Source organism: Rhinolophus sinicus, chromosome X, assembly GCF_036562045.2.
Source record: "Rhinolophus sinicus isolate RSC01 chromosome X, ASM3656204v1, whole genome shotgun sequence".
Taxonomy (NCBI): Eukaryota; Metazoa; Chordata; class Mammalia; order Chiroptera; family Rhinolophidae; genus Rhinolophus; species Rhinolophus sinicus.
This window is the reverse complement of record NC_133768.1, coordinates 112,528,239-112,540,015: the sequence shown is the minus strand read 5'-3', so window position 1 is coordinate 112,540,015 and position 11,777 is coordinate 112,528,239.

Below are 11,777 nucleotides of genomic sequence, written 5' to 3'. Positions count from 1 at the left end.
TAAACAACAAGAGGTCGACAAAATATATACGATGACAGTTTTCAGACGTTGGAAAACAAGAGTAAAGGATTGTGACTCCTGAGAGAAGGAAAACAAATGAGATGGGCCTTATGCCTGTTTTGTGCTTGGAGACACTTTCTGGACCATGATGCTGGGAGAAGAATCCCAAGCAGTGCACATGAGTCTCTCTGAGTTGAGAAGACAGATAATTGAGTTTGGGGAAGCTTAGGATGTTAGAATGTGGGGGTTGGAGAGCTGAAGAGGGGAGAACTAGTCAGAAAAAAATATCTCCAGAAATATGCATAGGGGTCCTCTTGAGTCTTTGGCTCAACATTAATCCACGTGTATATAGGATGAAACCCCACTAGGCAAATTCAATAACAATGACCCAGGGCTCACACAGAGCTGAGAGCTATTTGAATGGTACTTATATGACTTTCTGCATTTGCCAAAACTCAAAGAATTATACATCAAAAAGTGTAAATTTTATTTGTTTATCAAAAATAAAATTTAAAAGTTAATTTACTGTTTGAAGCAATAACAATTAATTTCGGGATTAATCTATGAAAACAATAATACAAAGGATGGGAGAAGGAAAATGAAAGTATACTGTTGTAAGATTCTTACCCTGAACATGAAAATTTAATGTATTTGAAGGCAGAGTCTGGTAAGTCAAAGATGTATATTGTCAACCCTAGGTAAAATGGTAAAAAAATAGTAATAAATTAAGAGGCAAAGCTAATAAGCCAACAAAGGAGATAAATTGCAATACGAATAAACCCAAAACAAAGCAAAAACAAAAAAGCAAACAAAAAACCTCAACACAAAAGAAGGCAAAAAGGAGAGAAAAAGGAACAAATAATTGATGGAAGAAATTGAAAACAAAACAGCAAGAAAGTAGAATTACATCAACCACATTAATTATTATGTTACATGTAAATGGTCTAAAAATTACAATGAAAAGAAATTGTCAGGTAGAATGAAAAACTATTACATATGTCTGTATAAGAAACTATGTTTGCATACACAAAAACAACCTTAAGTCTCAATAAATTAAAAGAGACTGAAAGCATAGAGAGATTGTTCTCTGTCCAAACATTACATTACAAAAAAATTAGTTAAAAAACCCCAAAACCTAGAAAACCCACAATTACTTGGATATGAATCAATACACTTATAAATGACCCATGAATCAAAGAAAAAAAATAGAAAATATTTAGAACTGATTGACAATCCAAGTGCAATACATGAAAATTAGTAGGTCTCCATCTACAGGAGTACTTATATGGAAATGTATAGCTTCCCATGATTATATTTAAAAAGAAGAAAGGTAAAAAATCAATGATCTGGGGCAGGACTTCCAGAAATTCTGAGTGAAGACCTCAGCAAGTCCTTATACAAAAAAACTGGACAAAATTTTAGCCAAAGGCATAAAACAAATTAAGAAAAGAGTCTATTTAAGAAAAACTGCTAACCCTCAGTAAGAATGATGAGAATCTGGCATTTTCATCTGGGGCTGCCACCATACTCACCTTTAGCTCCATGCCACGGTGATTCTCCAGAGATGATTGTCCACGAAGAGCAGCAGCTTCACTGCTGGAGAAAGTGGTCCTGATTCAGAGTTGAGAATGGAAAATGCCAGGACTGGTATTGTTGCTGAAAACAAGAGCAACTTCAATGGCAAACTATCAGGGAAGACCAACATAAAAACTAACTTGAGAGCTTGATACTGATTGTGGCAAGCAACAGACAAGCAAACCACTCTGAAATTTAATACGATTTTTTTGCTATATGACATCAAAAGCACAGGCAACAAAAGCAAAAATAGACTAAAAAGCATCAAACTAAAAAGCTTCTGCACAACAAAGGAAACAATTAGTGGAGTGAAGAGACAACCCACAGAATGGAAAAAGATATTTGCAAACCATACATCTAATAAGGGATTAAATCCCCAAATATACAAGGAACTCACTACTCAATGACAAAAATAAAACAATAAAACAAATAACCCAATTAAAAAATGGACAAAGGACCTGAATAGACATTTCTCCAAAGAAAACATACAAATGGCAAAAAGGTATATAAAAATGTATTAACATCACTAATCATCAGGGAAATGCAAATCAAAACTACAATGAGGTATCACCTCACATCTGTTAGAAATTATTATCAAACAATCTATTATTGAATAACGTATTATCAAAAATTTATTATCAAAATCACAAAAGATAAGTGTTAGCGAGGATGTGGAGAAAAGGGAACCCTTGAAGTTGCTGATGGAAATGTAAATTGGTGCAGCTACTATGGAAAATAGTATGGAATTTCCTCAAAATAGAACTACCATATAATCTAGCAATCCCTCTTCTGGGTACATGGACAAAGGAAATGAAATCAGTATCTTGAAGTGATGTATGCACTCCCATGTTCATTGCAGCATGATTCGTAATAGCCAAGATATGGAAACAATCTAAGTGTCTATTGAAGATTAATGGATAAAGAAACTATATATATATGTACGTATATACATATATGCACATATATGTATACATATATATGTATATATATATATATGTGTGTGTGTGTGTGTGTATATATATATGTGTGTGTGTGTGTGTGTGTGTGTCACCTTTAAAAGGAAGGAAATCCTGCAATTTGTAACAACATTAATGAATCTGGAGGTCCTTATGCTAAGTGAAATAAGCCAGATGCAGAAAGACAAATACTGTCTGATCTCACTTATATGTGAAATTGGAAAAAGTCAAACTCATATAAGCAAGGAATAGAACAGTGGTTGCCAGGGGCTGGTAGGTGGGAGAAATGGGAATATGTTGTTCAAAGGGTACAGAGCTTCAGTTATGCAGTATGAATTAAAATATACAATTTTCATTTATCAATTGTACCTTAATAAAGCTGGAAAAAATTCTCACTCTTCCACTGGTTAATTTTATTGCTTTATAGAAATCACTTAACTTTCCAAAGCCTGTTTCCACATCTGTTGTCAATAGTGATTAAAACAGTCTATATCATAGAGTTGTGATAAGGATTGAATTTTATACCTGGAACATAATAGGAACTCAGTAATTGGTATGTATTATTTTTATACTGTAGTTATTCCCAAACATACTCCTTTAGAAGTACTTTTACAGTAAAGAGGCCCAGGGAACCTGCCCTTGTCAATGACTGGAACTCTTGCCAGCACAAGTGTCTTGGTTTTCTCAAACGATGATAGGCATCACTTTAAGGGAGTCTCCTAGTGTTCTGTATTTCCCCAATTTACACTTTCGGCCAAAGCGATCATATACTTCCAATTTCAACCAATACATTTTAAGAGTATAAAACTCAAATCTTCATCTCCCTGGAGTTTAGGCTGCATTGGGAATGAAGTGAAATCATACACAGGAGAATGAACAACCTCCACTAGAAAGTGCTGAAGGGGAAGCAGTGTAATTTCAAGGTTTTAGTTAATTTCAGAAGTGGGGAAATGAAATAAATAGTTTCCAGGAGGAAGGAAAGAGTCTTGGGAGGGAACAGAGTAAAGCAGTATATATAGCAATGGCTGGCACACAAGAAACATCCAATCAATATTTGTTGACTTTGATGAAAATTGTTCCAATTTAAATTCCTACAATATCCACTTATTTATTCCTTCACAGTAAAATGTAATTAAGTAGGAAGAAGTCCTATGGGGGTAAAAATGAAGCAGAGAGCAAGAGGGTTGAATAGCGAGCAATGCTGATTAATGGTGGTCAGGGAAGGCCACCTTGAGGAAGAGACATTTGAGTGAACTCCTGAATTAAGTGAGAGAGTAGGCCATGTAAGATATCAGAAGAGCATGTAGGGTCTTACAGACATGATGAAAAAATTATGAATTTGATTCTAAGTGAATTGAAAGCTCATTGGAGGATTTTTTAAAATTAAAGTTTATTGGGGTGACAATTGTTAGTAAAGTTACATAGATTTCAGGTGTACAATTCTGTATTACATCATCTATAAATCCCATTGCGTGTTCCAAAAACAACAAAAGAGCAAGACAAACAAATGAGAAACAAAAACTCATTGGAGGATTTTATGTAAACGAATGACAAGATCTTGCCTTCATTTTTAAAACAATCACTCTGGTTTTTCGGTTGGAATTAGACTTTGGGAAAGGGGTCGAGAATACTATCAAGGAGCTACCAAAGTTATCAAAGGAGGAGATAATGGTGGATCAGACCAGGTAGTAGCAGTGGCAATAAAGAGAAGTGGTCAAATTCTGGATTTAGTTTTAGAATAGAGCCAACAGGATTTGCTGACCTATTGATATGAGAAAAAGATAGAAGTCAAAGATATCTCCAAATGGTTGGCTTGAGTCATTGGAAGAATGGAGTCATCATTTACTGAGGTGGGGGAGAACTGAGGGAAGAGCAGGTCTCCAGGATATAGAAATAAAGATTTTTCTTTTAAATGCTTTTTTTAAAAGTAATTGCAGTTTTTGCAATTATTTTTAACGTTTTAAACTGCAATTACTATTTTTTTTTTTTTTTTTTTTTTAAGAAGAGCGCAGCTCACAGTGGCCCATGCGGGGATTGAACCATCAACCATGGTGTTATTAGCACCATGCTCCAACCAACTGGGCTAACTAGCCACCCCTTAAATATGTTTTTATATTATTATTAAACTTTTTAGTGGAGATTTTAAGTCAGCATTCTGGAATTCAGGGGAGAAATTAGGGCTAGACATATAAATTTAGGAGTTGTGAGTATATAAATGGTATTTAAATTCAGGAGACTAGATGAGAGCACCAAGAGAGTGAGTGCAAAGAAAATAAGAGGACTAAGATCTGAAACCTCTGATATTTAGAGTTCCGGGCAATGAGGAAGTACCATTAAAGGACTTGGAGAAAGAGAGAGAAATGAGGTAAGAAGAGAACTAGGAGAGTATGGTGCGCTGAGTGCCAAGTAAAGAACATATTTCAAGAAGGAGAGTGTATCAAATATCTTTTATGCCCCATTTCACATGCTCCTGGAGCACCTTTATGTTCAGAATATTGCTGCAGCAGCTGTATACAGGTGTCTCTTGATGCTACCCCATTCAGCTGTATCTAATACCCTTGGTTCTTGCCCTGGGGCTTCTCTCCTACCACCAGGTGGGACACCTGCAGGAGCCTGCTCACTGATACTAGATCATAAACAAACCTGCAAGTGCCAGTGATTTAACACCCGCTAGGATTACTCTAGGTCAAAGGGAGGTGAAATCTGGTGGAATAAAAGTCTTCTCTTCTACAGTGGAAAATTCTGAGGCATGTTCTACACAGCTCCAAAGAGAGTCGTCAGTGGGAAAAATACACGATTGCCTATAGCAGTAAACAGATTAGTAACATACCCTTGAATTGACGGTCCCTCCTTTCCTGGTTCATTCATCTCAGTTCCCTTCTCTCCTGTTTCCTGAATCACCTCCCCAAATAAACTAACTCCATGCAGGTCCTTGCCTCAGGCTCTTCCAGGCTTTGAGAGGAAGCTACTAAATTAAGATAGAGGGCATGACCAACTGGGACAAATGCTGCTAATTTGAGTAAGATGAAGACTGAGAATTGACCACTGCATTTAGCAAGGTAGAAACACTGGTGACATTGACAAGAGGCATTTCAGTGGAGGATTGGTTCAAACGTCTGCCTGGAGTGGGTTCAAGAGAGAATGCTTCTATTTTTTCAAGGTCATAGGCTGAGAGAGGAGATATAGAGAAAGTGGGGATATTGGAGGTGTGTTGAGAGAGAGAGGAGTGAAATAGCCTTTTTAAATAATTGGAAAATAAACTGAACAGAGAAAGTAGAAATGCCTGGTTGAAATTTGTGGTTGTGTGTTTTTCTCCAACCACATTCATCTGTTTAGATGAAAACATAGAACCAGTGGTTTTATTTAACTAAGGTTCACATTTTGTTAGGCAAGTGTGCTAGAGGGAGAGAAGGTCAAGGGTGTTTTGATGGTCCAGGTAATGTAAGTTGGGTTAAGAAGGGCCTGAGGTGGTGATTACAAATAAAACATATTTGAGGGGGGTCAATTTAGGGTAGTGTTTGAGGATAATAGGAATAAAGGGCCCATACTGAAATTATCCAGATCTCTTTTCCTGCAATAAGTGTATCAAAGTTAGCCAATTAATGTTCCTCTTAAAGGACCCATGCATAGACTTAAATGCTGACAGACTCACCCACTCTGAGCTCCAGCGCTGAGGCAGCATCTCGAAAGGCACCAGGAACATATGGGGAGAAACTGAATTGTCTAGCTTTAGGGTGAGCTTTCTCCCTGGCAGAAGTTGTTGTTCCTTTGTTGAGCCCTACCCCCACCTAGTCTGCATGCGTAGGTGGGCACCATATTTGACTCGCTATCAACCTGGCTAACACCATTCACTTGCTCAGCCCTGGTGATTCTCTGAGTCCTCGCCCCACCCAATTTGGTCCACCCAAGCCTCTTCCAATGGCTTTTCCATACAAACGACCTGCCTTGGCTCATGCTACAGACTTTCCTAAAATTTCTCAAAAGTTCACAAAATCAAAACAAGCAGCATTTGGCTTTTGGCTTGTCCCATACCTCTTGTTGAACCATCCTCAAGCCCAGCACTAGGGGCAGTTGGCTTCGGTCCCAGCTTAGCCTCTCCCAGGCACCTCCAAGCCCAGCCCAAGTGGCAATCAACTGCAATCACTTTGTAGCCCATACCAAATGGCCCCAGGCAGGGCACAGGCAATAGCTGATCTTGACCTGCACCAGAACCCCTCCTAAGAGGCCTCAGAACCCACACACCCAGTGGCCAGCTTCAGACCACACCACAGCACCACCCAACCACCTCCACAAAAGACACACCCAAAGGGTAGACTGGGCAGGCACCAGAGCCCTGCTAAAGCAAATGCTGCTCTGTAGGGTCAACCCCTGCACAACAGCTCCTCCACTGTAGTCACAGCTGTCCTCACAACCAATCAGTCTGAGGGCCAATCCCTCCCATTGATGTGCAAACAGCAACCAAGTTTAAGGGGCCTCTGGGAAATCAAGGGTACCAACATTTGCATCATAGTGATACCAGAAGAAGAAGAGAGAGAGCAAGGAATTGAGAACTTATTTGAAGAAATAAAGACTGAAAACTTTCCTAACCTAGCAAAGGAAATAGACATACAAGTCCTGGAAGCACAGAGTCCCAAACAAGATGAACTCAAAGAGGCCCACACCAAGACACAGCATAATTAAAATGCCAAAAGTTAAAGACAAAGAGAGAATCTTAAACGCAGCAAGAGAAAAGCAGTTAGTTACTTACAAGGGAGCTCCCATAAGACTGTCAGCTGATTTCTCAACAGAAACTTTGCAGGCTAGAAGGAATTTGCATGAAATATTCAAAGTGATGAAAAACAAGAACCTACAACCAAGACTATTCTACTCAGCAAGGCTATCATTTAAAATTGAAGGGGAGATAAAGAGCTTTGCAGACAAGAAAAGGCTAAAGGACTTCATCACCACCAAACCAGTATTACAAGAAATGTTAAAGGGACTTCTTTAAGAAGAAGAAGAAAAAAACATAACAAATATGAATGACAAAATGGCAAGAACTACATATCTATCAATAATTACTTTAAATGTGAATGGATTAAATGATCCAGTCAAAAGATAGGTTGATTGATTGGATAAGAAAAGAAGACCCTCACATATGCTGCCTACAACAGACTCATTTCAGATCAGAAGACACACACAGACTGAAAGTAAAGGAATGAAAGAACATATTTCATGAAAATGGAAATTTAAAAAACAGCTTGGGTAGTGATACTTATACCAGATAAAATAGACTTTAAAACAAAGGCTATAACAAGAGATAAATAAGGTCCCAGTATTCCCAATTCTGGGTATTTAACTGAAGAAATCCAAAATACTACTTTGAAGGGACACGTACATCCATATGTTCATTGCAGTATTGTTTACAATATCCAAGATATGGAGGCAATATGGGTGTCCATCAATGGCTGAATGGAGAAAGAAGAGGTGGTATACATATACAATAGAACGTTACTTACCCATAAAAAATAATGAAGTCTTGCCATCAGCAACTACATGGGTGGACCTAGAGGGTATTGTGCTGAGTGGAGCAAGTCATACTGAGAAAGACAAATACCAAAAAATTCACTTATATGTGGAATCTAAAGAACAAGATAAACAAACAAACAAAATAAACAAACTCATAGATACAGAGAACATTTTGATGGTTGAAAGATGGGAGGGATGTTGGAGGGATGGGTGAAAAAGGGGAAGGGATTAAGAAGTACAAATTGGTGGTTGCAGAATAGTCACAGGAATGTAAAATATAGCATAGGGGATATAGTCAATAATATCGGAATAACTATGTATGGTTTCAGATGGGTGCTGGATTTGTTGAGGTGATCACTTCACTTTGCAAGTTACGTAAATGTCTAACCACTATGTTGTACACCTGAAACTAATATAGTGTTGTACGTCCACTGTAATTGAAAAATAAAATATTAAAAAGCAAAAGAAAAAAAAATTTAGCTAATCAAACATACTATTAAATATTATATACAAGTCACGTCAGGATAAATTCTCAGAATGTAAGAGGACACTATTAAATATTCTGGGATTAATCTGGTTTTAACTGAGACTGTCCCAGGCAAATTGGGATGTATTACGACTCTATTCATATAGCCATTTTTATACTGAAAAGAAGCAGATTGTAGTAGTTAAGAGCACAAAACTTTTAGAGTCGTGGTTCCTGGGTTCAAAACCAGACAAAGAAAGCCCAAGTAACATACCAAAGGTGCTTAGCACATGGTAGAGCCAACTATAATCTGTTGGATGAAACTCATCAAGGCTGGCTCCTCTTATTTCATACTGTCTTGTGTGTTACTACAGTTGTTTTCTGATTGTAAGTTCAATATTGCTTCTGGACTTTAGGTTATGGTCTAGCCTTTTATGTAGTAGTTGTCCTATATTCTTTTGCTCAGGTCCGACCTCCATTCTGTTTATTTGAAATTCTCTTGAAATAGATTTCAATGTCTTTACTATTAATGCCTACGGCTGAGATCACAACCAAATTTGACCCTTCTTTTAGAACTACAGATAGTCTGATTTCTCATTACATGCACATGCTATTTTATACAGTTCATTCTAGGCTTTTGGGTTAATTGTTGTTGGGAAAAGTACAAGTACTTCATTGGCAGTGTAGCTATTAGCAAGGAGCTTTTGGGTTATATTTTCTAGGAAATCATAGACCCCTGAAACAGGGCATCTAACAACCCAATTCTTCCTGAGCATAGGTCATCGCCTCTTAATTGTTACCTGAAAGGTAACCCCTACCTCAGGCAGGTCTGGATTATAAGTGCCCACCACTATACTTTCAGGCCTCTTGAGTGCCACAAATTCCTTGTCTCTGTACCTCCCCCTTACAAAGGAGGCATTTCAAGATGAAATAAGGATATATTTACTAAATAGATTTTTAAAAACTAGCTTGTAATGTGACATATAGAAATACCTAGCTTAATCATGGCTTGCTCTTAATTTATTAACATGGCTCAGATAAGAGGATAAAGGAGTGCTTTGTTAAATAAATATATTTTTGTATTTAAAAATAACTTTCAAATAAATACTTAAAAATCGTTGGCAAAAATGAATGATGAATTAGGAATGTGTATTATACTTTCAAAATAAGGAAGACACAAGAGGTCCATTTTATAAATGGTACAGAATTCCATTTTTACCAAATAAACAAGTAGCCAGATGTATGACTCTTAGGGGAATAGAAGTGGCCCCCTCTGGAAATTCCTAATATCTGGGATGGATAGGACAGGAATGGGTCTGGCTACTCTGTTCTGGGGCCTTAGAGATCAGGAACTGTGTTCCTTGTGGTTACAGATCATTCTGGGGTACCAGATCCCCAAATAACCTACTTCCTCAGATTATCCTAGTCAGAAAGCTCTTTTCCTCCTTTCTGGCTTCTATAGCAGTATCTCCTCCTAAAGAGCAGCCATCCCCCTGGCTTCCTGTGCATCCTGCCTTTCAGAAGAGACATCCCTTTTTGACTTCCTCCCTCTAACCCCTGACAGGCCTCAGGAATGGGATGTACAAGTCCTATAGAAACACTGGACTAGTTCCGTCCCAAGGCCATGTTGTAATTGACTGAGTATAAGAAGTCCAGATATTCCATTGCTTTTATATATCTTTTAAGCCCTATCCCAGTGAGGGAAAGAAAAAGAAAAGAATGACCTCTGTCCTCAACTCCTAATTTATTTGATTGTCACTAAAGCTAAGTTCAGTTTAAAGGTACATACAATCCACACAAGTGTTAGCATGGAGAATTTTGAAGTCTTAGGAGTAGGTTGGATTCCTATAATTCTAGAAATAAATCTTATACATGTTATCACATAGACACAACACCCAAATTATTGGCTTATTAAAATAAAAACTTTTATTATGCTCTTTTAGAGACTCAGCCTCACATATGTGGTGTACATTAATTTCCTCAAGTATAACAACATTGCTTCTCATTTGTGCAGAACCTTGTCCATGAAAAATGCCTCTGCTTTAACGCCTCTCACAAGATCTCTAGACTTTGTCATCTTCATTTTACATATGAGGAAAGCAAAGGTCCAGGAGGCAGCACAGGCTAGAGAGAGAAGCAGCTTGTATGAAGTCAAGAACTCTGGCCTAGGAGTGAGCAGACCTGGATTCTCATTCTCCTAACTTTGTCCCTAACTCACTGTGTGGTTATGAATAAGTCACTTCCCCTCTCTGAGCCTCAGTATCCACATTTATAGAATGAAGTGATTGGGCTTTCTCAACCCTGTTTGAGTATTACAATCACCTGGGAGCTTTAAAAAAATCCATTCCTCAGCTCCACCTCCAAAGATTCTGATTTAATTGGTCTTAGGGTACTGTGATTTCCACAACACTACATTGACTCAGAAGAAGCCAATCCAGAGAAAGCCACAAATCCAGTCTGGTATTTCTCTCTGAAGGAGAGAAACCTTGTCATTTAGTATAAGATCCAAGTACTATGGGGCATGTCCTAGAAGGGAGTTTGAAAGCCTGAGAGTGTTAGCAGGCATACTCAAACTTGGAACCTATGAGGGGGAGCTCAAGGGCCCCATCTACCTCTCTCTCTCTCTCTCTCTCTCTCTCTCTCTCTCTCTCTCTCTCTCTCTCTCTCACACACACACACACACACACACACACACACACACACACACACACACAGAAAGATAAACACAGAATCATTCCAGCGGAAGTGCTGTAGGAGTTTGAAAAAAAGACGGGTGATATAAGTCAAGGACAAAATGGAGTTCAAAGATACAACTAAGCCAAGAGGTTAGTGCAGTGGAGATTTAGGTGAGAGAAACAAACTGATTATGGAACTTTGTTCTTTCACATGGCTCATTTTCTTAACCTTTGTTTTTCTTTCTGGACCCACATTTGGTATTACTTCACGCTACTTTTTTTCTCTCTGTCCTTCAACATAGCTTATATATTAAGACGGGCCTAGAGCTTTCTCCTTCTTGGGAGGCCCTCACCCCAATTGGAAGGGGACCTATTAGGAAAAAAATGACAATAAAATTGTTTAAGCCAACTAATCTCTGGTATTATAAAAATGAGTGTTCTTTTCCTTGTGTTTCCTTTTTAGTGTTTTTTTTGTCATCAGAGTGGTAAAAGTTTGATTAAAGTGTGGGCCTAGGACAAAAGGGCCAAGGGAGCCCTAAATTAAAGTCTCCCTTTAATTTAGGCTTTAGGACATAGACTTCAAAATGAGCCTTCAGGAAG